Source organism: Nomascus leucogenys, chromosome 2 (assembly GCF_006542625.1).
Source record: "Nomascus leucogenys isolate Asia chromosome 2, Asia_NLE_v1, whole genome shotgun sequence".
Taxonomy (NCBI): domain Eukaryota; kingdom Metazoa; phylum Chordata; class Mammalia; order Primates; family Hylobatidae; genus Nomascus; species Nomascus leucogenys.
Window position 1 is genome coordinate 123,619,283 of NC_044382.1, and position 27,327 is coordinate 123,646,609.

A 27,327-nucleotide genomic window follows, 5' to 3' on the forward strand; every position below is an offset into this window, starting at 1 on the left:
GAATCCAGGAAGTGTCCTCCGGAGTGTCCTCTGGTGTCTCAGTGGTGTCTCTTGAGTTCTGGCCACATCCTGCCCTGCAGGCATGAGTGGCTGATGCCTGGGGCTGGTGGAGCTCAGTTTGTGATCCACTGGCCCAGTTCTTCTGATTGGGTCAGGGCCTGGCAGAGCCTCTGCTGCAGCCTCACCTGGGCTCTTGCCAGTGCTATGGACCCTCTGCATCTCTGCCACATGCCTCATCCAAACCTCGAGCTAAGCAATCTACTGCACAGCCTCTGAAGCAGGATGGCTTCTTTCCTACCATGCCAACATCCACTGAGGCTGCCTGCTCTGAACACAGCCTTCTTCACAGGGTCCCCTGTGTTGTATAGGAATCTCTGGGTCCTGACACCTGGGAACTAATAGAGAATTGGTAAAGTTAATCCCAGCCCTCCCTGTGTCTAATGAGGCTACACAATAGATTAGTAAACCTCCCTGTTGGTGTGGGGCAAATGCAGAGATAATTGCGTCTTTCGAGTTCCAAACATCAGTTGGATGAGCATCTGCCCCTTAATTCATCTACCACGCTTCCAGGTAAAGCCTGTAGAGGAGAACTGGGGCTCCCTGCCTTTTTCATTCTCTTCTCATAATTCCCCAGGCCTAGAGCTTTGGGCTGTCGACTCTTATGTCATATTTTCCTCCAACTTGACTGCAGCCTCATAGCTGAAATAAAATGGCAGACAGCACACTGTAGAGAAAAAAGTGCCCAAATTACAGATGAGGAATTTTAAATTGGGAAAGACTAAAATATTATATATTTTGTAAATAGATGGCTCCCTTCAGGCTTTCACTAATATTACAGTTTAAACTTTATTTTGCTATAAGATGCAAAATAAATGCTATGAGAGCATCTAATGTGGAAGTGAGTTATTGACCTAGTCAGGGCAGTCAGAGAAGGGAGGAAGTGAAAAGCAAGCTAAGGACTATAGATTGTGCTAAAAGAATAGGGAAGTGTTTTCCCTGTGGAAGAAACAGCATGCCTAGGTGTCTTGTGGTCAGAAGGTGGCCCGTTACTATTCATTTTACCTTCAATGATGGTTGATTGTCAATTTAACATATGAGAAGGATATAATCCGACCATAGGCTGAGCTAGGGCTAATGAGGACAAATGGCAATGAAGACATTTTCTAATTGCAATCTCCTGTATAGTTCCAGTCTGATGGAGAATGATTTGTTAAATTAGTAGAGCTTGGTATCATTTTGTTAAATGATTCTCTGATAATGTTAACTTTTCTGCAAACTAGAAAGTAGAAAATTATTTTTTTTGAAAACAATGATTTCAAGGAGGCAATATGGCTTAAAGCAAAGAAATATTTTTAAATTCATAATAGGAATATAAAGCTGACCTTAAAAAATTTTTTATAGTGCTAAAATTTTATTTTCCTCTTTAGAGGCATTGACTCAGTTTGATCTTTACAGAATATGTGTGAAATATAATATAATAATCATTTAGATTAAAGAGGCTTATGATTAAAAACAGATGGATAAAATGTTTTATTGTTGGGCATTTTTATATTTATGCTGACTAAGTATTACTTTTTAACTTGTCTCCAAAGGTCCTGACAAAATGATGACAGCCCATCTCTTGTGAAAATTCAGCCCATCAGACAGTGTGAGAACATGAGCTCAGAATTTCATCTGATAGTTACCCATCTTTAATTCATTTTAGAATATGATACACATAAGTGGAAAAAAAACAAAACCCGATGACTAATGACTCATTCTTTTCTTGCCTTTACCTTTACTCTCAAAATAGCTTTTTGGAATTCTGCGACTTGTGTGGTATAGAATCTGACCCCATCAAGAAAGGCACAGAAAGTTTATATGTTAATCACCATCAGAATATCAATATGACTAGATAACTGCACACTGACGTTTCTGAAGAGATAAAATAAAATTTGGTATGTTGGCAATCCCCAGATGGCAATCATTTGTTATCTGCCCAATATATAAATTTGTCAACATACAGCTGATTAAGCAAGAGAAAGAAAAATATCCACCAGTAATTTAACATATGTTATATTCAATATTGAGTGTGGATACTTTGTATTTTATGTATTTGCATAATTCCAGTGGAGAATAGGGTAAACTTTTATTTTTGAGGTTATAATATTTGTGATGAAAATGAACCTGTCCCTTATTCCTCACTCACTGGTTACATGTGATGAAGTAGCTAATCTTCAAAGTGAGTGAACTAAGTTTTCTTCTTTTTTTTTTTTTGAGACGGAGTCTCACTCAGTCACCCGGGCTGGAGTGCAGTGGTGCGATGTCAGCTCACTGCAAGCTCCACTTCCCGTGTTCACGCCATTCTCCTGCCTCAGCCTCCCGAGTAGCTGGGACTACAGGCGCCCACCACCACGCCAGGCTAATTTTTTGTATTTTTATTAGAGATGGGGTTTCACCGTGTTAGCCAGGATGGTCTCGATCTCCTAACCTCACGATTCACCTGCCTCGGCCTCCCAAAGTGCTGGGATTACAGGCGTGAGCCACCACGCCCGGCCGCATTGAGCTTTTTTCAGGCTAAACCATAATAAGTTTATGGCAAAGACAGTTTCTGAATTATGATCTACTATACATATATATGTATATGTACATACATATATATGTATATATATATTTGGTTTGAAAATTCGCTTCAGAAATTTGATGTGAGGAAAAAAAGAAATAGGACAAGATAATGTATTAAAGGTGAAAATGATAAAATGCTAAGGTGCAGAGAATAATCTCACATGAGCTTTCTTAATACTTGGGAATAAAACATAACAACATGTTGTTCTTATATAACTCCGGTCTAGCTAATGGTATGTTGTCTGTGTGTGGCACTACATAATACTGTGTTTTCCCTAAACCCGTGCATGATACTTTACACTAATTTATAAAAAGAAAGCACGTTCCCATGGACTAATGCAAGAATACACACTGCAGTAGGTAGACAAGCTCAGGGGGCAGAAGTCAAACAATGAAGCTCTTTTTGAGGAACTGTGGTCACAAGGTGAGGTCCTGCCACAGTATATGACCAGAGCCGCAAACAGTTGAGACAACTGAGAATCTTTGGGGAAGGTGGTATGCAGAGTTAAGCTTGGGTATGGGTGTGAGGGGCAAAATGTGTGTGAGGGGCAACCATGAAGTGATATGCAAGATTTAACTCATGTGCCAAAAGTAAGTGTGATCCTCTCTACCCTCAGGGTTGTAGCCTAAGAAACCAATGTGCCGGGGCACAAAAGATTCTCTTGACCTCCTCCTTTGTTATTACTCAGCATATTCTTTTGAATATACTGGGGTGGAAAATTTTTTAGATTTAGGGGGACAGAGGATTTTAAGGAACTGCCAAATGCCATTGGATGGGGAGTAATTTATCTTTTTTTTTTTTATCGTATTGCTATATTTTTTCTTTTTAGAGAAAGAAGGGGAAAGAGAAAGGAGATTATTATAAAATAATGAGGGATTTTCTTGCATATCTTCGGTAAATTTATTTTAAAATATTATATACCTCATATATGTATGCTCCTAAGTATAAAGCATGTCTACTCAAAAATTTATAATTTACATAACATTACCAAGTTGTTCTTAAAACAAGAAAGGTAGCTAATTTCTATCTGGACTACAGGTCTTGTGTGATTGGTTCATATGGAATATGTTCATAGTGCCCATGTCAAGTCTGGGGATGGATAAAAATAGGAAAACGAAATACATGGACAAAGCATAAATCTTGGTGTCAATATGCATAACAAATGAAAGCTTTAATTGCATCAAAAAATGAATATAGTATAGATGTAAGGAGCTGGCACAACTCAACGCTCAATATGTGCAATCTGTCAGAGGATAGAGCTGCCACAAAAGCTACCATTATGAGCATTTACTGTGTACCAGACCTGCCAAATAGCTTTACACATATATCTTGCTTCTTTCTCAGGATGGTCCTATTACAGGGAAATTACTATTTTCCACTTTTAATATAGAGAGGTTTAGAGAAGTTAGATAAGTCAATTAAGGTCACACAGCTAACAGTAGCAAAGCCAGATTTTGAAACCATGTCTGTCCAACACCAGATTCTGCACTCTTAATTCCTTAACTCTCTTTTGTATGTTTTCTGCAAAAGTAAAAAAGGAATTGAAATGAATGTACTGTGCTTACATTGAAACTATTACACCAAGTCTGTTACTTGACCGAAACACACACACATACACACACACACACACAAACACACACACACACACACACACAGCATAGCCCTTACTGACTTGTACACATACACCAACTTACTCAGCTGAATGAGTAGTTCTTTATTGTCTTTTATCTGTTGTCTTCCTTTACCTCCCTTCTTGACTGTCATCCTTCCCATCTGACTTTGCCTTAACTCCACTATTCCCAGCGCTTTCACCTGAATCCCACCTTTACTTTTCTCCTTTCACAAAGGCAAAGACTTTGATGCTGGGGGTAAAAAGAAGAGAACCTGCAACCCCTAGCTGCCTCGTCCTCCCCACGCATAGGCCATTCAGCTGTGTCTGAGGCATCTTCTCGTTTCCCCGACAGCCTGCTTGCCACAATCCCCAAGCCCTCCTCCAGCTCACAGGCAAAGATACCTAGAGTAATCTCAGTTTAGTTTTCCTCTACATTGTAGTTTATCCTGGTTTATGTCCTCCAAGACATAGCTCCACTATCTGTTTTTCTTTCCTAATGAGGTTGGAACACGAGAAATGAGGTGCAGGGGGAAAACTTTCCTACATTTAGATGGTTTCTAGAGTGTGTCAAACTGCCAGAAAGAAATGAGGCTTGTTAAAAGAGTACTCAGTAAGTGGGGCTGTTCACCTAACAGTGCCTCCTCTGGGTATCAGAGTCATGACTGCATCAGGCAGGTGAGATCCACGACTTGTCTATATTCCACAGTGCCCTAGGAGTCGGGGCAGGAGGAGGGTTCTTCAACTTCACGTTTCATTAAAACGCTGTATTAGTCTGTTTTCACACTGCTATAAAGATACTACCCAAGACTGGGTAATTTATAAACAAAGGAGGTTTAATTGATTCACAGTTCCACAGGCTTAACAAGAAGCATGGCTAGGAGGCCTCGGGTGAAACTTACAATCACGGCAGAAGGCGAACGGGAAGCAGGCACCTTCTTCACAAGGCGCAAGAGGGCGTGTGTGTAGGAGGAACGGTCAAACTCTTACAAAACCATCAGATCCTGTGAGTACTCACTATCACAAGAACAGCATAAGGAAACTACCTCCACGATCCAGTCATCTCCCACCAGATCCCGCCCTCAACACGTGGGGATTATGGGGATTACAGTTTGAGATGAGATTTGGGTGGGGACACAGAGCCAAACCATATATCAAACACCAATAGCATTTTTAAGTAATGATTACATCAACACTATAAAATAAGAAATAATTTAGCTATGCTTATTTATAAAAAACAAACAAATGCTATATAATGTTCCTGATGTAAATGTCCAATTCTTTCATAACTTAAGAATAGCTTTACAACATTGTTGGCTAAGAATAGCTAAGAGAGTAGTCTAGTAGTCTCTGTTCTGCTTAAGTAAATGTTTCTTCTATAACACATTATCTGAATTCTGCTTATCTTTGATTTTTAATGATTCACAGGCTGTTCCTGTTCCATACTGAGATGTCACCTCTCTGTGTGAGGGCCCCTATTGCTAGTCAGTAAATGATCCCTATCTGCAACTACTTAAAGTTCAGATTTTAAACAACAAAAGTCATTGTCATAGAATTGCCAATGTGTCTTTTCAATATACTCACCAAGATGCCTGGCACTAAGTACTTGTTGCTCCAAGAATAGCATCAGGCAAGTAATAGGGGCCTAGTAAAATGAGGTTAAGGAGAAAAAAAAAAGCAATTTCTTAGAAGGATGGAGGGGTTATGGGTAGCTTATAATTCCTAAAGGCAAGAAATTCAACTAGCCTCCCCAAGTTACTCTGTCCACAGTCACAGGATCTCTTGTTTCCAATTTTCTCTGGGCAAACGCTTCATTCTCTCTCTTCCAGGCTGGCTCTCTCTGCTTATTCCAGCGCATGGGAGGATATAGCCACTGCACCAGCCCTAGTTGTTCTTCCCTTCCAATTCGTACATTCAATAAAGACTTAGAGTTTATGTGTGCCTAATCCACATTTGCAGGAAAATGAACAGATTGACCAGCAGAAATTAGGTTTCCATCCGGTCCAACACACCAAGGGAGGGGGCCAACATGGGAGCCCACGAGAGAAGGAGGTGAGGAAGGGTTCTCAAAGGAGAACGGTAGGATGAGGAGAACAATGGGATAAATGGCTTCACTTCTTTTTGATCGCTCTGTTCTGCATACTTGTATACTCTTGGGCAGGACAAATAATTTTTTTAAACCAGAGCCCAAGAGGCAAACTGATCAACCACTGGGCTTAATAATGGATGTTAGGACATGTCCCATGTATTACCATTAAACATGCTCCTGATAATACCTTTTCAAGGGTATAGCTGTTTAACGATGGTATCCTCTTGGTTCAGAGACATAGAAGCAAGAGGGGAGAACCAAACCTCTTTGTTCATGAGCCAAGAATGAAAGGAACAGCAATTAAAAGAAGTTAGTTGTATCTTATTCCCCCATTCTCGGTTGTTGTCTCTTACCAGGATTTAAATTCCATCCAAGGGAAGCTCTCCCCCTGACATAGTGGAGGCCAGAAGTCAGTCAAATAATGTTTTTAGAGTCAGTTAAATGTGAAATTATAGAAAATACATATATACCTTAAACATTTTATTTAATGTTTGTTTTATTTTGTTTTGTTTTGTTTTTTGAGACACAGTCTTGCTCTGTCACCGAGGCTGGAGTGCAGTGGCACGATCTCGGCTCACTGAAAGCTCTGCCTCCCAGGTTCACGCCATTCTCCTGCCTCAGCCTCCTGAGTTGCTGGGACTACAGGCACCCACCACCACGCCTGGCTAATTTCTTTTTGTATTTTTAGTAGAGACGGAGTTTCACCATGTTAGCCAGGATGGTCTCGATCTCCTGACCTCATGATCCACCTGCCTCAGCCTCCCAAAGTGCTGGGATTACAGGTATGAACCACTGCACCTGGCCTAAACATTTTATTTTAACTTAAAACATGTAAATGCATATTCATTAGCAAATCTTTCGATGCAGCCCTGAGGCCTTTTCTTTGAATACAGAATCATTGTTTGGTATTTTGTTCCACATTCCTTCTCTAAACCACATTTATTTTTTCTGATCTCCAGATATGGTTTATTTAAAGTGGAATGAAGATTTAAAGACTCATAAAAGAGTACAAAACAGTAGATGTTCACGAATTTTTCTCTTTCAAGAACATTTTTTAGTGACTTATCTTCATTGACTTTCTAAAATATTCAATGTGGTTGTCATAGAAACAATCATTCCTTTTCTTTTGCCCTCATATTTCACTGGGAAACATAATCATTAATTAAAATATGTAAATAGAGTGACAAGTACAATTGTCATGAACAGGTGTGAGAACTAGCCCCGCAGTCTCTCAGTAAGGATGCAGCTCAGCTGAGCGGAGGGGAGTTTTGAAGCGTGCACAGGAGCAGTGTCTTCTCAAACTTGAGTGTGCCTCAGAATCACCTGGAGGTCTTGTGAAAACACACGTTGCAGTGTTTTAGCAATTCCAGGAGGTCTGGGTTAAGCAAATCCAGGAGGCCTGAGAATTTGAATTTGTATTAACTTATTGGGGCTGCCAATGCTTCTGGTCTGGGGGCCATACTCTGAGAACCACTGTTCTAATGAGTGACCCAGTAGCTATGAGCATTCAGCAGGTCATGGCAACAGTTTGAATGCTTTTCAGAGTGACTGGAGAGTGCCAGGCAATCCAGCAGGCTGATTACATAAAGTTTGTTATGAGGGTTTGCCCTGTGATTCTGCTTTGTCATTCTCTCCTATTGCTTATCCAGGTGATCCGTGTTTAGCTGCTGAGGCTCAGTCACCCTGGGCTCTGGTTCCATCTGCAATGGATGGCCATGTAAATGACCATGTGCTCTCGGCTAGCTATTTAATTTTAACGAACCCCAGTTTACCTATCTGTAGAAAATGGGATGATAACTTTTTTAAGGGACAAAGGACCTTGTTACTCATTGCACAGCAGGCAACACGAGCATCAACTTGTTTGTGTTGATTTCCCTTGCCACCAAGTCCCATAGGGTGACACAGTATGGGCCATATGGATGCTAGGCACACAGTGGGTTTGTATTGTAGCTAAGGAACGCTGAGCTTTGGGAATCCATTGCTTTATAGCAAGCACTAAATAAGCCTACTCTTGGTGTGAAGGAAGATTGTACCTTATCTCTCAAATTTACCAGCACATAAAATAACCTTGAGAAATTGCCCCCTAACAGAGCAATCAGGCTTGCAGTCTTGCCACACCTGGAAGAAGAGTGCCAGGGGCCCAAGGAGGACTGGCTGTTCCTGCACTGTGCACTTGTATGAAGTGCAGAATTGCTGTATCCAAGCATATTCCCATTTTACAACTCGACATCCATTGCCAAATTGCCCTTCAAAAAATTTTTGCAAGTTTTTTGTAAGTTACATTCCCAGCAAGAACCCATTTTCTTATATTCTCATATTCCCAGCAAGAACCCATTTTCTTATGTTCTTACTACACTGAGCATTATCCACCTTTTAATCTTTGCAATTTTATAGGTGAAAGACAAATTCTTGTTTCACTTATGTCTCTGTGATCAATAGTGAGATTGGACACCTTTTTACACTCATTAGTCATTTATATTTTTTCTGTTGTGAATGGCATGCGCTGGTTTTCTCAGAACTAGTTGGCTTGGATCTTCTCCTTGGACCCATGAAGAATACAGCCTGGACCTGGTCTTATGGGCTGAGTATCTATTATGAGCAAGGCTCTGGTCTGTGTCCTTGAGCTTCTCCAGAGTAGTTGGGAAAATGAACCACACTTAAGAACAGGGGAACATACAATGCCAGCCTCTGAATCCTAAGGGACGAATGTATAACACAATCATTTATTCAGTCAGCCATCACAGAGCCCCTTCTAGTACCAGGCATTTCTCCAGGCACCAGAGATATAAGAACCAGAAATATTTCTGCTCCTAAGGCACTCACTGTCTGGTAAAGAACAGGCAAGTAGAATACAGTGTGAGGAGGAGCTATGATAATAGGAGTGTACATGGGGTGCTATGGCAGCAAATCAGGAAATGATAATTTTTATCTTTTCTAATTTATGTAACTTTGTGAGTAATGAGAATACATAAGATAATATACGGCTCAAAAAACTATAAGATGTTATTATTAGGGATGGCATGATACTATGAGAGGATTGTAGTATTGGGAATCAGACATACAAGAATTGGTATCTCATTTTAGCCACTTTCTGTGTGATCTTGAGGAAGTTTCTTAATAATATCTTCTTCATAGAATCACAATGAGTCACAAAAATAATATAAAGTCCAATCTATTTGTGGGGCCTGGAGATCTACATATCATAATTATAAATATTTAAAAGTTCAAATCGAGTTAGTTATAGATCAAATGCAATTTCTATCAAAATTTCAGTTGCCTTCTTGCAGAAATTGACAAGTGGATCCTAAAATGTATATGGATATGTAAAGAACTTCAAATAGCCAAAATAATCTTGAGAAAGAAAAACAGTTGGAGGATTCACACTTATCACAAAACTCGCTACACAACTACAGTAATCAAGACATAAAAATCAAGACATTAAAAATAGACATATAAGTCAATAGAATGGAATTGAGAGGCCAAAAATAAAACATTATGTTTACAGCAAATTGTGCTAAGATAATTCAGTAGGGGAAAGATTAGGCTTTTCAATAAATGGTGCTGGTACAACTAGGTGAAGCTGAGACCCCTTCCTCACACAAACATAAATGAACTAAAAATGAACTACAGATCTAAATGTAAGAGCTTACACTATAAAACCGTCATGAGAAAGCACAGGTGTACATTTTCATGACTTTTGATTAAGAAATCTTTTTTTTTTCTTTTTTGGAGAAGGAGTTTCGCTCTTGTTGCCCAGGACTAGAGTGCAGTGACGCGATCTCGGCTCACTGCAACCTCTGCCTTCCAGTTTCAAGTGATTCTCCTGCCTCAGCCTCTGGAGTAGCTGAGACTACAGATGCCCACCACCATGCCTGGCTAATTTATGTATTTTTAGCAGAGATGGGCTTTCACCATGTTGGCCAGGCTGGTCTCAAACTCCTGACCTCGTGATCCACCCACCTCCACCTCCCAAAGTGCTGGGATTACAGGTGTGAGCCACCATGCCCAGCCTCAAAAATGGTTTCTTAAATATGAACCAAAAGCACAAAGCAACCAAAGAAAATATAAATAAATTAAACTTCAAAATTAGAAGTTCTTGTGCTTCAAAGACACTCCAACAAAAATACAAGGTCAACCCACTGAATGTGAGAAAACATTTGCAAATTATCAGGCCTCTGAGCCCAAGTGAAGCCAACATATCCCCTGTGACGTGACATCCAGATGGCCTGAAGCAACTGAAGATCCACAAAAGAAGTGAAAATAGCCTTAACTGATGACATTCCACCCTTGTGATTTGTTCCTGCCCCATCCTAACTGATACGATATAGTCTCCCCTGCCCTTAAGAAGGTACTTTGTAATATTCTCCGCTGCCCTTAAGAATGTACTTTGTACGCCTATCCCAAACCTATAAGAACTAATGATAATCCTACCACCCTTTGCTGACTCCTTTTTTGGACTCAGCCCGTCTGCACCCAGGTGAAATAAACAGCCTTGTTGCTCACACAAAGCCTGCTTGGTGCTCTCTTCACACAGATGTCCGTGACATTTGGTGGTGAAGACCCAGGACAGGCGGACTCCTTTGGGAGACCAGTCCCCTTTCTTTGCCCTCACTCCGTGAGGAGACCCACCTACGACCTCGGGTCCTCAGACCAACCAGCCCAAGGAATATCTCACCAATTTCAAATCAGTTAAGCGGTCTTTTCACTCTTCTCCAGCCTCTCTCACTACCCTTCAATCTCCCTGTCCTTCCAATGCCAGCTCTTTTTCCTCTCTAGTAGAGACAAAGGAGATACATTTTATCCATGAACCCAAAACTCCAGCGCTGGTCACAGAGTCAGGAATACAGTCTTCCCTTGGTGTTTAATCATTGTGGTGATGCCTGCCTGATTATTCACCCACACTCCGTTGATGTCTGATCACCATGGGGACGCCTGCCTTGGTTATTCACCCACATTCCCTCGGTGGCAGGTCAATTGTGGGGACACCTGCTTTGGCTGCTCATCCGCATTTCAGCCCAGGGCTGCTCACTGCCCCCCACCACCCTTTCTCCATGTCTCTACCTATCTCTTTAAACTTACCTCCTTCACTATGGGCAACCTTCTACCTTCCATTCCCCCATCTTCTCCCTTAGCCTGTATTCTTAAAAACCTAAAACCCCTTCGACTCACACCTGACCTAAAACCTAAACACCTTATTTTCTTCTGCAATACTGCTTGGCCCCAGTGCAAACTCGACAATAGTTCCAAGTAGCCAGAAAACGGCACTTTTGATTTCTCCATTTTACAAGACCTGGATGATTTTTGTCAAAAAATGGGCAAATGTTCTGAGGTGCCTGACGTCCAGGCATTCTTTTACACATCGGTCCCTCCCTAGTCTATGTTCCCAATGTGACTCATCCCAAATCTTTCTTCTTTCTCTCCTATATGTTCCTTCGGTCTCCACCCCAAGTTCTGAGTCCTTTGAATCCTTCTTTTCTACGGACTCATCTGACCTCTCCCCTTCTCCCCAGGCTGCTCCTTGCCAGCCGAGCCAGGTCCCAATTCTTCCTCAGCCTCTGCTCCCCCACTGTATAATCCTCCTATCACCTCTCCTCCTCACACCTGGTCTGACTTACAGTTTCGTTCCACGACTAGCCCTCCATCACCTACCCAACAATTTCCTCTTAAAGAGGTGTCTAGAGCTAAAGGCATAGTCAAGGTTAATGCTCCTTTTTTCTTTATCCAATCTCTCCCAAATCAGTTAGCATTTAGGCTCTTTTTCATGAAATATAAAAACCCAGGCCAGTTCATGGCACATTTGACAACAACCCTTAGACACTTTACTGTCCTAGACTCCAGAGGAAGGCTGTCTTATTCTCAATATGCATTTTATTATCCAATCCACTCCTGACATTAGAAAAAGCTCCAAAAATTAGATTCCAGCCCTCAAACCCCACAAGAGGACCTAATTAACCTCGCCTTCAAGATGGTGTACAATAATAGAGTAGAGGCAGCCAAGTAGCAACGTATTTCTGAGTTGCAATTATTTGCCTCCACTTTGAGAGAAACCCCAGCCACATCTCCAGCACACAAGAACTTCAAAACGTCTGAACCACAGTGGCCAGGTGTTCCTCCAGGACTGCCTCCCCCAGGAGCTTGTTTCAAGTGCCAGAAATCTGGCCACTGGGCCAAGGAATGCCTGCAGCCTGGGATTCCTCCTAAGCCATGTCCCAACTGTGTGGGACCCCACTGGAAATTGGACTGTCCAACTCACCCAGCAGCCACTCCCAGAGCCCCTGGAACTCTGGCCCAAGGCTCTCTGACTCCTTCCCAGATCTTCTCGGCTTAGTGGCTGAAGACTGACGCTGCCCGATCGCCTTGGAGGCCCCCTGGACCATCACTGATGCCGAGCTTTGGGTAACTCCTACAGTGGAGGATAAGGCCGTCCCCTTCTTAATCAATACGGAGGCTACCAACTCCACATTACCTTCTTTTGAAGGGCCTGTTTCCCTTGCCTCCATAACTGTTGTGGGTATTGACAGCCAGGCTTCTAAACCTCTTAAAACTCCCCAACTCTGGTGCCAACTTGAACAACATTCCTTAATGCAGTCGTTTTTAGTTATCCCCACTTGCCCAGCTCCCTTATTAGGTCGAGACATTTTAACTAAGTTATCTGCTTCCCTGACTAGTCCTGGGCTACAGCCACACCTCGTTGCCACCCTTTTCCCCAGTTCAGAGTCTCCTTCGCATCCTCCCCTTGTATCTCCCCACCTTAATCCACAAGTATGGGACACCTCTACTCCCTCTTTGGCAACCAATCATGCACCCCTTACCATCCCATTAAAACCTAATCACCGTTACCCCACTCAATGCCAATATCCCATCCCACAACAGGCCTTAAGAGGATTAAAGCCTGTTATCACTCGCCTGCTAGAGTATGGCCTTTTAAAGCCTATAAACTCTCCTTACAATTCCCACATTTTACCTGTCCAAAAACCGGACAAGTCTTACAGGTTAGTTCAGGATCTGCACCTTATCAACCAAATTGTCTTGCCTATCCACCCCGTGGTGGCAAACCCATATACTCTCCTATCCTCAACACCTCCCCCCACAACCCATTATTCTGCTCTAGATAAACCTAGCTGACCCCATAAATCCTAATTCCCTTCCCTACTCCCCTTGCCATTCCTTAAAAAACAGCTCTAAAAGCTGTTCCCACACTAGCTCTCCCTAACTCATCCCATCCCTTTTCATTACACACAGCCAAAGTACAGGGCTGTGTGGTCAGAATTCTTACACAAGAACCGGGACCACGCTCTGTAGCCTTTCTGTCCAAAAAACTTGACCTTACTATTTTAGCCTAGCCATGTCTGTGTGTGGCAGTTGCCACTGCTTTAAAACTTTTAGAGGCCCTCAAAATCACAAGCTATGCTCCACTTACTCTCTACAGTTCTCTTAACTTTCAGAATCTGTTTTCCTCCTCACACCAGATGCATATACTTTCTGTTCCCCAACTCCTTCCGCTATACTCAATCTTTGTTGAGTCTCCCACAATTACCATTGTTGCTGGCCTAGACTTCAATCTGGCCTCCCACATTATTCCGGACACCACACCTGATACCCATGACTATATCTCTGATCCACCTGACAGTCACTCCATTTCCCCATATTTCCTTCTTTCCTATTTCTCATCCTGATCACACTTGGTTTATTGATGGCAGTTCCACGAGGCCTAATCACCACTCACCAGCAAAGGCAGGCTATACTATAGTATTTTCCACATTTATCATTGAGGCTACCACTCCGCCCCCCTCCACTATCCCTCAGCAAACCGAACTCATTAATCTCTTCCACTCTAGGTTCCCATGCTGCCCCTAATCCCTTTCAAAGCAGCCCTGAGAAACATCACCCATTATCTCTCCATACCACCCCCCAAAATTTTTGCCACCCCAACACCTCACCACTATTTTGTTTTGTTTTTCTTATTAATATAAGAAGACAGGGACGTCAGGCCTCTGAGCCCAAGCAAAGCTATCATATCCCCTGTGACCGGCAGGTATACTTCTAGATGGCCTGAAGCAACTGAAGATCCACAAAAGAAGTGAAAATAGCCTTAACTGATGACATTCCACCCTTGTGATTTGTTCCTGCCCCACCCTAACTGATACGATATAGTATCCCCCGCCCTTAAGAAGGTACTCTGTAATATTCTCCCCTGCCCTTAAGAAGGTACTTTGTAATATTCTCCCTGTCCTTAAGAATGTACTTTGTATGCCTATCCCAAACCTATAAGAACTAATGATAATCGGGCAGGTGTGATGGGTCATGCCTGTAATCCCAGCACTTTGGAAGGCCGAGGTGGGCAGATCACGAGGTCAGGAGATCGAGACCACAGTGAAACCCCATCTCTATTAAAAATACAAAAAAAGAAAAAAAAAATTAGCCAGGCGTGGTGGCAGGCACCTACAGTCCCAGCTACTCAGGAGGCTGAGGCAGGAGAATGACATGAACCTGGGAGGAGGAGCTTACAGTAAGCCAAGACTGAGCCACTGCACTCTAGCCTGGGCAACAGAGCGAGACTCTGTCTCAAAAAAAAAAAAAAAAAAAAACACTAATGATAATCCCACCACCCTTTGCTGACTCCTATTTTGGACTCAGCCTGCCTGCACCCAGGTGAAATAAACAGCCTTGTTGCTGACAGAAAGCCTGTTTGGTGGTCTCTTCACTAGGACGCACGTGACACAAATCATACATCTGACAATGAGATGTATTGTCAGAGTTGTCAATAATAAATCAAATAAGCAACTGTTAAGTAAAATATGTTCCATCCTCTTATTTGACAGAAATAACTACATAAAGAAAAAAGAAAAATTTGTGTTATGTGTGGTTTTATGTGATTGTTAAATATTAAAAACAAAATTTAAAAATGATGCATAAAAGACATAATTTGGAAAATATATTTATTTCATAAAATTTATTTTTTCTTGCTATCATTTCAGCAAAATCATTAGTTTTGCTGTTAAATTATGTACATAATTTATCTGATGTTGAAAGTAATGATTCTGAAGGATAAAATTTAGTTGTATTACAGTGTATAAAATGTGAATATATTTTAATGAGAAATGTAAAGTAAAATAAATGTAAAAATCAAAACATTTAATTATTGTCATGTTTTAAGAAGTTTCCTTCTGAAATATTTAAAATTATGTATTAGAATTTCAAGCAAAACAGAATGTACAGTGTAGTTAATAAATATCAAAAATGTAAATCAAAAGTATTTAAAGTAAAATTTTTAATTGAGTTTTTTGAAAATGTAATTAACTATCATCAAATATTATTATAAAATCAGAACTATTTGTATTTTAGCATTTACTGTCTATCTAATTGCCAGTATAAACCATCATTAAGGGATGTTACACTTTAAGCCTAAATACATGTGACTCTAAGAGAATATGAATTGTTTAATATTGAAAATATTTCTCAGTTGATCTTTGTGCAGTGCAACTTTGTGAGTTTCCTGTTTCACTGGTACCTCTGGAATTGGGAATTGAAAGATAATGAAAAGGAAGAATATAGATGCTGTTTGACCTTACTGGGAAATAATACTTCTACATAAAAGAATCTATTTTATTCATGCTAAGAGGACAGTGTGAAAAGTTAATTAATTTGTCTTTTGTTTTTAAACTGTTTCTACTGTTTAAATCTTCCTGCATTCTGAAGCAGTATGTTTCTCTGATGTCAGCAGCAGTACAAACCACAAACCTTCAAGTTTATGGACACAGTGACTTTTTGTTTTAAGGACATAGGGGAAGAGAGGTGGAGAAGAATTTCCCTATGGCCAGAATGATCCTGAAGGGTGACTGATAAATGAACTGTGTGTGAGTTTATGATATGCAGAGCCCTCTACTATGAGGATCCCAGGGCAGTGGCCCCTCTAGCTCAGGTGTAAGGATGGTCCTGGAAGGGATGACGTATGGCAGAGGAGAGGGAATGAACATTTTCACTGTTCATCCTACTTGACTATCAGAGGGTTGAGCACTGTAGACTTTCATCGTCTTGAAACACCTTTTCCTTGTCTTTTGTTATACCACCTTTTCTGACTTTCTTCCCAACTCCTCAGCTACTTTTTCTCAGTCTCCTTTGCAAGACCATCTTCCTCAACCCAATATTAATGCACAATGAGGCTCAGTTTATATGCCCTCTACACCCACAGCTTTAAATATGGTCTATCTGCCATTGATGACTACTCAGCATCTACATTTGGACATCTTTAAGGAACTTCAACTTTTAACATCATCAAGATCCAATTCATATTTTGCTTGATATTTTATGATTGACCTTCTAGATCCACTCTTCATTCCTTTCCATCCTTATGTGTGTCCTAAGAGGGTATCTTGTGGGCATAGTCTACCTCAACAGACTCTCTTGTTGTATAAATTTCCTTTGCATTTGGATTTGGGTTTGAAGATTCCTGGTAGAAAATCTGAGGGAGGGCAAAAAGTAAGATAGAGGTATTTGTTCCCTTAGCCGCCTCCATCCGGGGTTGCCTAGGCCTGGGGGCAGAACCTCTTGCCCAAATATCTTATCTCCTATCATGTGACTTCCTAAACTAGGCTCCCATAATTGCTCCTTCTCTTTGCCTTTTGGAAATTCTGCTATTTACAGTCTCAGAGTATTGCACTATTTCTCATGGTTTGCCCTACTCTGATTGTACTTTTATAAATAGTCCCTTCGAATTACCCAATTTGACTGCACCATCTTTTTCCCACTGGGAGCTTAGTTGGCACAGTAATTGATACTGTGACTGGTCCCAGAAAACAAAGTAAAATCCTTAAAATCCTGGATTGGATTGTGCAGTACTTGAAGAGTACATGGGGAATGGGGTATGGACAATCCTTGACATATAGTAGTATCACAGTTACTCAAACTGTCACTGGTGATGACACAGGAGGTCAAGGTTTTGGGAAATCAAGTAGTGATAAAACTTGATTGCTACGAGTTCTAAAGATCTTAGGAACTATAGTGTCATCTGGGTTGTTCTAATGGCCCTAGGGAGAATAAATAGGGACAAAGAGAAATGGAATTGCCAGATAAGAATTTATGTGGAAAATCAGAGAGCCCTGAATGCAACTTTAAAAGCACATCTTATTTCCAATAACTGCAGGAGGAGGTAGCTGAGAAGTAAGCTTAGGATCTGATTATAAGGGTTGCAGCGTTAATTAAATGCTTAAGTTCATGAGGCTTATTATATTAAAATATAGGCACTTACGGGGAATCAGTGCAACACTGTCCCCTGAGTCATGGAATGAGTCATACTACTGCAAAGAAAGTATGACAATGCGTTCACACCACTGGAATTCACTAGTCTTGCCCATCTCTGAGAAGGAGCTGGATCACCAGAAGAGCAGAATAGCCTGCTGACCACACAATTTTGGCACTAACTAAAAGAGAGCACTTTCAAGGTTAAGGGGATATTCTGCAAGATATGGCAAATGCCTTAAATGAGCAACATCTCCCTCTATATCTTTCTCTACAGGTAGAACGAATGGGTCTGGAGACCAAGCAAACACGTGACATTTGCAAAAATGTGTAGTGTACAAGGCTACAAAACAAGGCTTAATAAATTCCTGAGAATGGATGCTATACAGCTTGTTCTCCAAAAAGAGTGGAGCAAAATTAGAAACCAACATTAAAAAGAGATTAGAAACCCTCATATGTTTTGAAATTTTAAAAAACCCTACAAAAACATTCATGGGTACAATATGGCAAGAGAGAAAATAAAAGGTATAGCATTTGGAATGGAAGTAATAAAATTGTCATTATTTGCAGATGACATGAATTGCAAAAGAAAATGAACCTTGATACTTTCGTCATGCAATATAAAAAATCAGTATAAAATGGATCACAAACAAATGTAAAGGTAAAACAGTGAAGCTTTTAAAAAATACCTAAGAGAATCTTCATGGCCTTGAGGGGGTAAACATTTCTTAAACAGGACACTAAAAGCACTGCCAATGAGAGAAAAAAAAAGATTTCATTGAAGTATAAACTTTTGTTAATAAAAAGAGATTATTTAGAGAGTGAAAAGACAAGCTACCAACTGAGAGAAGAAATTCACAATACATATATCTGTTAAAAGACACATGCAGAATATACAAAGAACTCTTACAACTCAATTATAAAGAGACAACAATGCAATTTAGAAATCAGAAAAAGGTTTGAATTAACATTTCATAAAAGAAGATATGCAAATGATCAATTAGCATATAAAAAGGAGTTCAGAATTATAGTCAGCAGGTAAATGAAACATGAATGACATTAAGGTACTACGCTTTACACCAAAATAAGTAAAATTTAGAAAAAAACAAACTGACAATACCAAGTATGATGGAACATGGAACGACCAACTGTCACACATATACTGGTGGGAGTGTAAGTTGGTAAAAACCACTATGAAAAACAATTCGGAAGTATCTAATAAAGCTAAATATATGTCTATTGTATAATTCAAAAATTCTACTGCTAGCTATATTCCCAACAGAAATGAGTAAAAATGTCCAGCAAAAGACACTTATAAGAACTTTCATACTAGTTTTACTCATAATAGAACCACACTGGAAGCAATACAAATATGACTTGAGAGTAGAATGGACAAATAAGTATATTCATTCCCAGTAATGGAAAGGGGGAAAAACCTGTTGCTACAATGTGAATAAATCTCACAGACATAATGAGGAGTGAAAGAAATCAGTCACAAAATGGGACACATGGTTCCTTCTAGATGATATTAAGAAGATGATATTAGTCAATGGTGGTTACCTTTGGGGGGTATTTTGGGGAAAGGGGCATAGAAAAGCTCTTTGGGATGCTGGAAATGTTTTATATCTTGATCTGGGCAGTAGCTACACAAGTGTATACATATGTAAAATTCATTTAGTTATTCACTTAATCATGCACTTTATATATAATAAGGCTTCATAACAATGTTTCTTAAGTCACAGAATAAAATTTTAATGAGAATTATAAAATATTTAGAACTGGATGACATAGAAAGCAATGCATGTCAAAACTTGTGGGATACAGCTAATGTAGTACTTAGAAGGCAATTTATAGCCTTAATTGCATATATTACAAAACAAGAAAGATGAACAATTAATGAGCTATTCAACTAAAAAATTGCTAGAAGGACTGTAGAGAAACTCCAAAGAAAAAAGAAGAAAGAATATATGTTGAAAGCAGAAATTAATACAATATAAAACAAAAATAGTAGTACAGAAGATGACAAACACATAAAGAGAGAATGATAAATAGAAACTATGAACAAATGAAGAGCAGAAATGAGTTAGTAGCTACAAAAACAGAAGAAACAGAAGCATCATAGTGGTTGGGTACTACAGGAGGAAGCATGCCAGACTCTAAGACTCCAAGATGTGGTAAAGTTTTAGAGTGGCTATTTTGCTCCAGAGTTGTGGTCAGATTACTGGAGCTACAGTTGTATAGGAATTATGCTGCATTTCTCCATGAAAATGGTTGAGACTATTTCTGATCTACCTTATTTCCACACAAATTATTGCAATAAAATCTTGATCCTAGACATAACTTGAACTTTAATTCTTGCAACCTGTTACATTTACCCAATTGACATCCTTTCCCTCTTCTTTTGCTAACCGCATACAATTTAGCATTCTGGGATGCACCCCCAACATGTTTTGATTACATATGAGTCTTGTTTCCTGAGATGCAGACCCAATCCCCTTCCCAGCCAAGCCAATCAGTGTCATTCCTATGGATGGCTTTTCCTAAAACCACTGGGAAGAAGGCAATCTTTTTCCTTAAGGTTACTAGCTGGGTCAAATTAGGCACAGAGTTACTGAAGACTATCTTTCCAAAACAATGAAAATAATGCCTTGCCTGAGAATGAAGTTGACATAGAGGAAAGCAGAGCAGAGATGGGGAACGAGGCAGCAAGGTGTAAGAGAGACTGATTGCTAACAATATTGTTGAGGCCCTGGATCCAGCCATGGCTGGACCCATAATCAATTTCTTTTTTGCCTTAACTAAGTTATTTTAGATGTCTGCACTTGCAACCCAAATTGCCCTAATAGCAATAGTTAGCCAGTATTAAAAAAAAAAAAATCTGTCTCAACATTTTTTTTTTAAATCTCACCTGCTCACAGGATCTTCATATAGGTTTCCCTTAGTGTTACACTTATATTTTCTGTTCAAATTAGTGCCTGTAAGATGGTTCTATATTATGCATCAACATATTCAAAGTCTTTGCTAAATTGCAGATTCAAAGTTTTCGGTAGATTACAAGTTTTAGAAGATTCACTCAGTGGGTTTAAGTTTAAATTTGAGAGAAGAATAAAATAATCTAGCAAAGCCCATGTTCATTCAGTAGAGGTAATACAAATAGAGCTTTTCTGAGGAATCATTGTCTTCTGTGGAGCCTCTGGGTGCAGGCTGCTAAAATGAGACTTACAATTACTGGCACAATCAAAATGCTCAGAATGATTGGGGCTCTTAGAAACTGTTGAACTCTCACGGTTTTCCAAATACTTGGCATTCAACTCATCTGAATATCACCCTCAATTTCCCCCACAGAATCTATGAGTAAAGAAAATAAAATCTCAATGCGAACAGAGCCAGCAGAATGAGTGCTGAGCTAATCTCCATTTCACCCTGTGACCTACCCCCAGACTGAGCGAGCCCTCAGCCAACACTCATGAATGTGCTCTCCTCCAGAGAAAAAGCTCAGCATTCCTACACTAGAGATTCTGAACAGATTTTCTGGTGCTTTCAAAGAATACAACATGGCTCTAAGAAAGCTTGGAGTTTTTACTGTTACAGTAAATTCCAATTTTAATAGAGTGAATTTTGACAGCAAATCTTTCTTCTTAGTTAATGCTTACCAGTGGTTAATTGGACATAATTTTAGAGACTGTAAATGACTGGATTACTCTTCCCTCAAAAGCAGAATCTTAACTAATGAAATGTACAACTTCCTGAAGGAGGCTATTCAAAGAACAACCCTGCAGTCTCCAAGCAAACAAGTCCTCTCACAATGGCTTTGATGGATTTTGTGTATAGAATTTTCCTCTCTGACTGGACTAAGCAAGTTGCATTCTTTTCTAAGAGATGCTGAAAACTAACTACTACTTTTCAGTAAACAACCAATAGAAGTATTTCTTTCAGCTTGCTGCCTTGTTCCTTTTATTTCTAAAAACTGATAGCACAGTATCGATATAAGGCTCTATGCTGAATCCGTTTTACAAATATTAAATTATTGGAGTAAATTCAGATAAGACTACATAAAGTCCTCCCAAGAAGTGAAAAAACAAGAAGCATGTTTGCCTCCTATCAGAAGTATCTATGACTTAATACTTGTAAGTAACTTTTGCAAAAAAAACAAAAAAAAACATTTTTTTTTCTTTTGACCAAGTCTCATCATTGTATATCTGGCATCTAGCATAAGTCTTTCTTGAGTAAGTGGATTAATGAATGGATAAACTTTGGTTCATCATGGGGTTGACTTTTAAAAAATTATACTCTGGCATTTAAGATAAATTTATTATTTATTTGTACCATTCTAATAACTTTGGTGTCAAATAGTTTGCAGTTTAATCTTTGCTGTTTGAGGTTAAGTAGAAACCTTTGTTTTATTAGAGCCTCAAGGTGTCTCTTTTAAAGGAATTGTTCCCTTCTTAGATTTTTGTCCAAGAATCCTAAAGAGTGGTAGAAAAGGAAAATACAATATTCATCATCTTTCTTGGAATTAGCCGGTAACGGTGTAGCCTGAGAAAAGCTCCCATTCATTAATCGGTGGTAGTCTTGTGAATGCGTAAACAGATCTTTTCACGACGCTGATCTGCAAAATCGAATTGGTCACAGGGTGTCAAAGTAAAGGCAAATCCCATTTCCCTAGAGGGACAATGTATTCTGCAGAAACAGAACAGGTTTCCAGAGATTTACATTGTTCTACACATCAGGTCCGAGTATACTTTCCTCTATAATTTATTCCATTAGTACCAAAACGGATTTTTAAAACGTTTTTTTTCTTTTTATAGAGAAAGGGTCTCACTATGTTGCCCAGGCTGGTCTTGAACTCCTGAGCTCAAATGATCTTCCTGCCTTGGCTTCCAAAAGTGCTGGGATTACAGGCATGAGCCACTGTGCCTGGCCCTGGACCATGGATTTTTAATCTAGAAAGAAAACTGTCTTCTAGAACTTTTAAGTGATTTGTTCAATTAATAATCTGTCTCTTTTCATGGTAATGATTGCCTTTTAGAGTGAGAATTTAGCCTGTAGCAACTAGTGTGTGTGAGGGCGGTGTGGGGGGCATTTGTTTATGTTGTGTAAGAGCAGCATTCCTTGCTTTAACTGTTTCAGAAACACCCCAAATCCATCTCTATAAGATTTTCTATCCCTCAACTTTTGCTAGCAGGTACCCAACCCACTGTCTTTGTAGCCTTCATTTAAAAAACAAAATCTGGGCCGGGTGCAGTGGCTCAGGTCTGCAATCCCAGCACTTTGGGAGGCCAAGGTGGGCAGATCACAAGGTCAGGAGTTCGAAACCAGGCTGACCAACATGGTGAAACCTTGTGTCTACTAAAAATACAAAAATTAGCTGGGTGTGATGGCAGGCACCTGTAGTCCCAGCTACTCAGGAGGCTGAAGCAGAAGAATCGCTTGAACCCGGGAGGTGGAGGTTGCAGTGAGCCAAAACTGCACCAGTGCACTCCAGCCGGGGTGACAGAGCAAGACTCCATCTCCATAAAATAAAAAAATTAAAAAAATCTGGACCCACCTTTTGATCAGGCTTTAGCATTATGTCTTGATCTTTTGGAAGCATCAGAGTAGCACACTGTGGTAGTGATCATTTTTCCTCTGCTACTATGTCAGGAGCTCCACATTTTCTCTCATCCATTCTCACTCAAGGACAAACTGATTCCTATACCAAAAAAAAATGCATGAGTTTTAGTATCTATTCCATGTAAATGATGACTTCATTTTTTGAAATAAAGTTATTTTGATGAACTATTGAACTGTTTTCTCCTTCTCTTCCACAACTTCGTTACTGCCTTATTCCAACCTCCTGTTCACTCTCTCATGAGGTCTTCCACCTCATCTCTCGATGGCCACCATCCTGAAATACTCACTGACTTGTGGATCACCAACTAAAGAGCCTAGCTTCAGAGTTCGTTGACCTCCTCAGTGCCAGTGATTTCCATCCACAATTCCACAAAAGTAGTTCACATGGGTCATACTCTGGATCATGTCATCTAAAGCTTTTTTTCCAACAGATATCTTTACCATTAATAGCGCACCTCCTGTCAGCAACCTCTTATTCTTCTAGCTCAGCCTTTCACTCGCAATATATCTAATCTTACCCAGGTCCATTTATTTGAACCCCTCAATTTTTTTTCCAGTTTACCACCTAAGATGATGCTTTTGTTCCATCACTGTATTTGCTTACTTGCCTTCATGCCCTTCTATCTTACTGGACTCACAAAACCACAGCCCAGATTCCATCCATCATATTTCTCATCTGATCATACCCATGTTAAGTATAAGTGGTGGAAATGATTGTACAATATAAGAGATTAGAAATGCTGGTGAGAGGGGCAGAGCAAGATGGCTGAATAGAAGGCCTCACTGATCCCCACCCTCACCCCCACAAGGACACAAATTTAACAACTATCTACACCAAAAAAAACCTTCATAAGAATCAAAAATCAGCTGAGCACTCACAGTATCTGGTTTTAGCTTTATATTGCTGAAAGAGAAATTGAAGAGGGTAGGAAAGACAGTCTTTAATTGCCAATTTTACTCCTCCCACATCTGTTGGCAGTGGCCATGTGACATGGAGAGAGGATCTGTGGGCTTGGGAGAGGGAGAGAGTGGCAATTGTGAGACATTGCATTGAATTCAGGGCTGCCCTGTCACAGCAGAAGGCAAAATTGGGCTAACTCAGCTTATGCCCATCCATGGAGGCAGTATTTAAACCAGCCTAGCTAGAGGAGAATCACCCATCCCAGAGATCAGAACTTCAGTTCTAGCAAGCCTCACCACCATGAGCTAAAGTGCTCTTGGGCTCTAAACAAACTTGAAAGGAAGTCTAAGCCACAAATACTGCAACTCCTACATGAGTCCCAGTGCTGAACTGGGCTCAGAGACAGTGGGCTTGGGGGGAATCTGACTTACTGAGACACCAGCCAGGGTGGCTAAGAACATGCTTGCCCCAACTCTCTTTTAACCCCAGGTTGCACAGCTTGCAGCTCCAGAAGACATCCCATCCTTCTGCTTGAATAGAGGAGAGAGAATAGTACAGAGGACTTTGTTTTGCATCTTGGATACTAGCTCAGCCACAGTAGGATAGGGCACCAGTCAGAGTCGTGAGGCCCCCTTTCCAGGCCCTAGCTCCTGGACAACATTTCTAGACACACTGGGCTAGAAGGGAACCTGTTGCCTTGAAGGGAAGGATTTTGTCTTGTCAGGACTCATCACTTGCTAACTAAAGAGCCCTTGGGCCCTGAGAAAACAGCAGCAATAACCAGGTAGTATATTGTAGGCCTTGGGTGAGACTCTGAGACTTGCTGGTTTCAGGTGAGACTCAATACATTCCCAGCTATGGTGGCTACAGGGAGAGACTCCTTGTGCTTGAGAAAAGTGGAGGAAAAAGTAAAGGAGACTTTGTCTTTCACCTTAGGTACCAATTCGGCACAGTGAGGAAGAGCACCAAGTGGGATCTTAGGGTCCTCAGTTCCAGGCTTTGGCACTTGGAAAGCATTTCTGAACCTTCCCTGGGCCAGAGAAGAGCCCACTGCCCTGAAGGTTGAGTCTTAGGCTAGACAACATTCACCATAAACTGACTGAAGAGCCCTTGGAACTTAAGGGAACATCAATGGTAATCTGGTAGTACTCCCTGAGGGCTTGTGGTGGTAGTGGTCATGGGGTGAGGCACCTCTACCTGTGGAAAGGGAAGGGAAGAGTGGGAAGGACTGCATATCTTGGTTTGAGTACCAGCTCAGCTGCAGTACAATAGAATACCAAAGAGACTTATAAGGTTTTTGACTGTAGTCCCTAGCTCCCAGACAGCACCTCTGGACCATGTGGAGCATGAGGGAACTTGCCCCACTGAAGGGAAGGACATAAGCCAGGCTGGCTTCACCACCTGCTGATTGTAGAGACACAGGACCTTGAGCAAACATATGTGGTAGCCAGGTAGTGGTTATAGTGGGCCCTGGGAGATATCCAGTGCTGTCCTGGCTTCAGTCTGACCCAGTACAGATTCAGGGGTGGTGGCCACAGGGGCTCTCCAACCCCAGCTCCAGGAGGCTCAGAACAGAGAGTGAGAGAGACTTCATTTGTTTGGGAGAAAGTAAGAGAAGAGAATAAAATTATCTGTCCCATAATCCAGATAATTTTTCTGGATCTTATCCCACACTATGAAAGTGGTACCTTTGAGTCTGCAAGAACCACAGCGTTACTGGGATTGGGGTGCCCCCCTAAAGCAGGCTTAGCTCACAGCACTCAAGACTATTTGAATACTTGGAAAAGCCTTCCCAAGACGGACAAGTACAAACAAGTCCAGACTGCAAAGACAACAGTAAATATCTAACTCTTCAATGCCTAGACACTGAAGGACATCCATAAGCATCAAGACCATACAGGAAAACATGACCTCACCAAATTAACTAAATAAGGCACCAGAGACCAGGCCTAGAGAAAGAGAAATATGTGACCTTTCTGGCAGGGAATTCAAAATAGCTGTTTTGGGGAAACACAAAGAATAAAGAAACAAGCAGAAATTCTGGAGGTGAAAAACGCAATTGGCATACTGAAGAACACATCAGAGTCTTCCGACAGCCAAACTGATCAAGCAGAATAAAGAATTGGTGAACTTGAAGACAGGCTATTTGAAAATACACAGTCAGAGGAGACAAAACAAAAAAAGAACAAAGACAATGAAGCGTGCCTACAGGACCTAGAAAATAGTCTCAAGAGAGCAAATCTAAGAGTTATTGGTCTTAAAGAGGAGGTGGGATAGAAAGTTTATTCAAAGGGATAATAACGGAGAACTTCCCAAACCTAGAGAAAGGTATCAATATCCAAGTACAAAAAGGTTATAGAATGCCAAGCACATTTAACCCAAAGAAGACTACCTCAAGGCATTTAATAACCAAACTCCCAAAGATCAAGAGTAAAAAAGACCCTAAAATCAGCAAGAGAAAAGAAACAAATAACATACAATGGAGCTCCAATACATCTGGCAGCCGACTTACAGGCCCAGAGAGAGTAGCAACACATACTTGAAATGCTGAAGGCAAATAACTTTTACCCTACAATAGTATATTGGGTGAAAATATCATTCTAATATGAAGGAGAAATAAAGACTTTCCCAGACAAACAAAGCTGAGGATTTCTTCAATATCAGACCTGTCCTACAAGAAATGCCAAAGAGAATATTCAATCTGAAAGAAAAAGACGTTAATGAACAATAAAAAATCATCTGAAGGCACAAAACTCACTGGTAATAGTAAGTACACAAAAAAATCACAGAGTATTATAACACTGTAACTGTGGTATGTAAACTACAATGATCTTAAGCAGAAAGAGAACCAATCTTTTTGATGAACCAATCAAAAATAATAACTATAGTAACTTTTCATGAATACACAGTACAATAAGATATAAATAGAGACAATAAAAAGTTAAAATGGATGAAGCTAAGGTGTATAGTATTTATTAGTTTTCCTTTTGCTTATTTTTTTATTTGTTTATGCAAACAGGATTTTTATCATTTTAAAACAATGGATTATAAGGTACTCTTTGCAAGCCTCATAGTAACCTCAAATTAAAAAACATACCACAGATAAACCAAAAAATAACAAGCAAGAAATTAAATCATACCACCAGAAAAAAATTAGCTTCACCAAAAGCAAGACAGGAAGGAAAGAAAGAAGAGAAGATCACACACATATACACAAAAGCAGAAAACAAATAACAAAATGGCAGGAGTAAAGTCCTTACTTATCAATAATA

At 40.3% G+C, this 27,327-nt stretch overlaps 1 long non-coding RNA gene across 1 annotated transcript in view; it reads right to left on the reverse strand.

Moving 5' to 3' along the window:
• Window positions 1-1,747: 1,747 nt before the first annotated feature.
• LOC105739420 overlaps window positions 1,748-27,327 on the reverse strand; it is a 30,149-nt gene continuing 4,569 nt past the window's right edge. Inside the window, exons 2-5 of the long non-coding RNA XR_001115332.2 lie at window positions 24,034-24,165; window positions 23,090-23,233; window positions 5,799-5,859; window positions 1,748-1,914 (exon numbers count right to left, since the gene is read on the reverse strand). This is a non-coding gene — a long non-coding RNA (uncharacterized LOC105739420). The remainder of the gene's footprint in view (window positions 1,915-5,798; window positions 5,860-23,089; window positions 23,234-24,033; window positions 24,166-27,327) is intronic.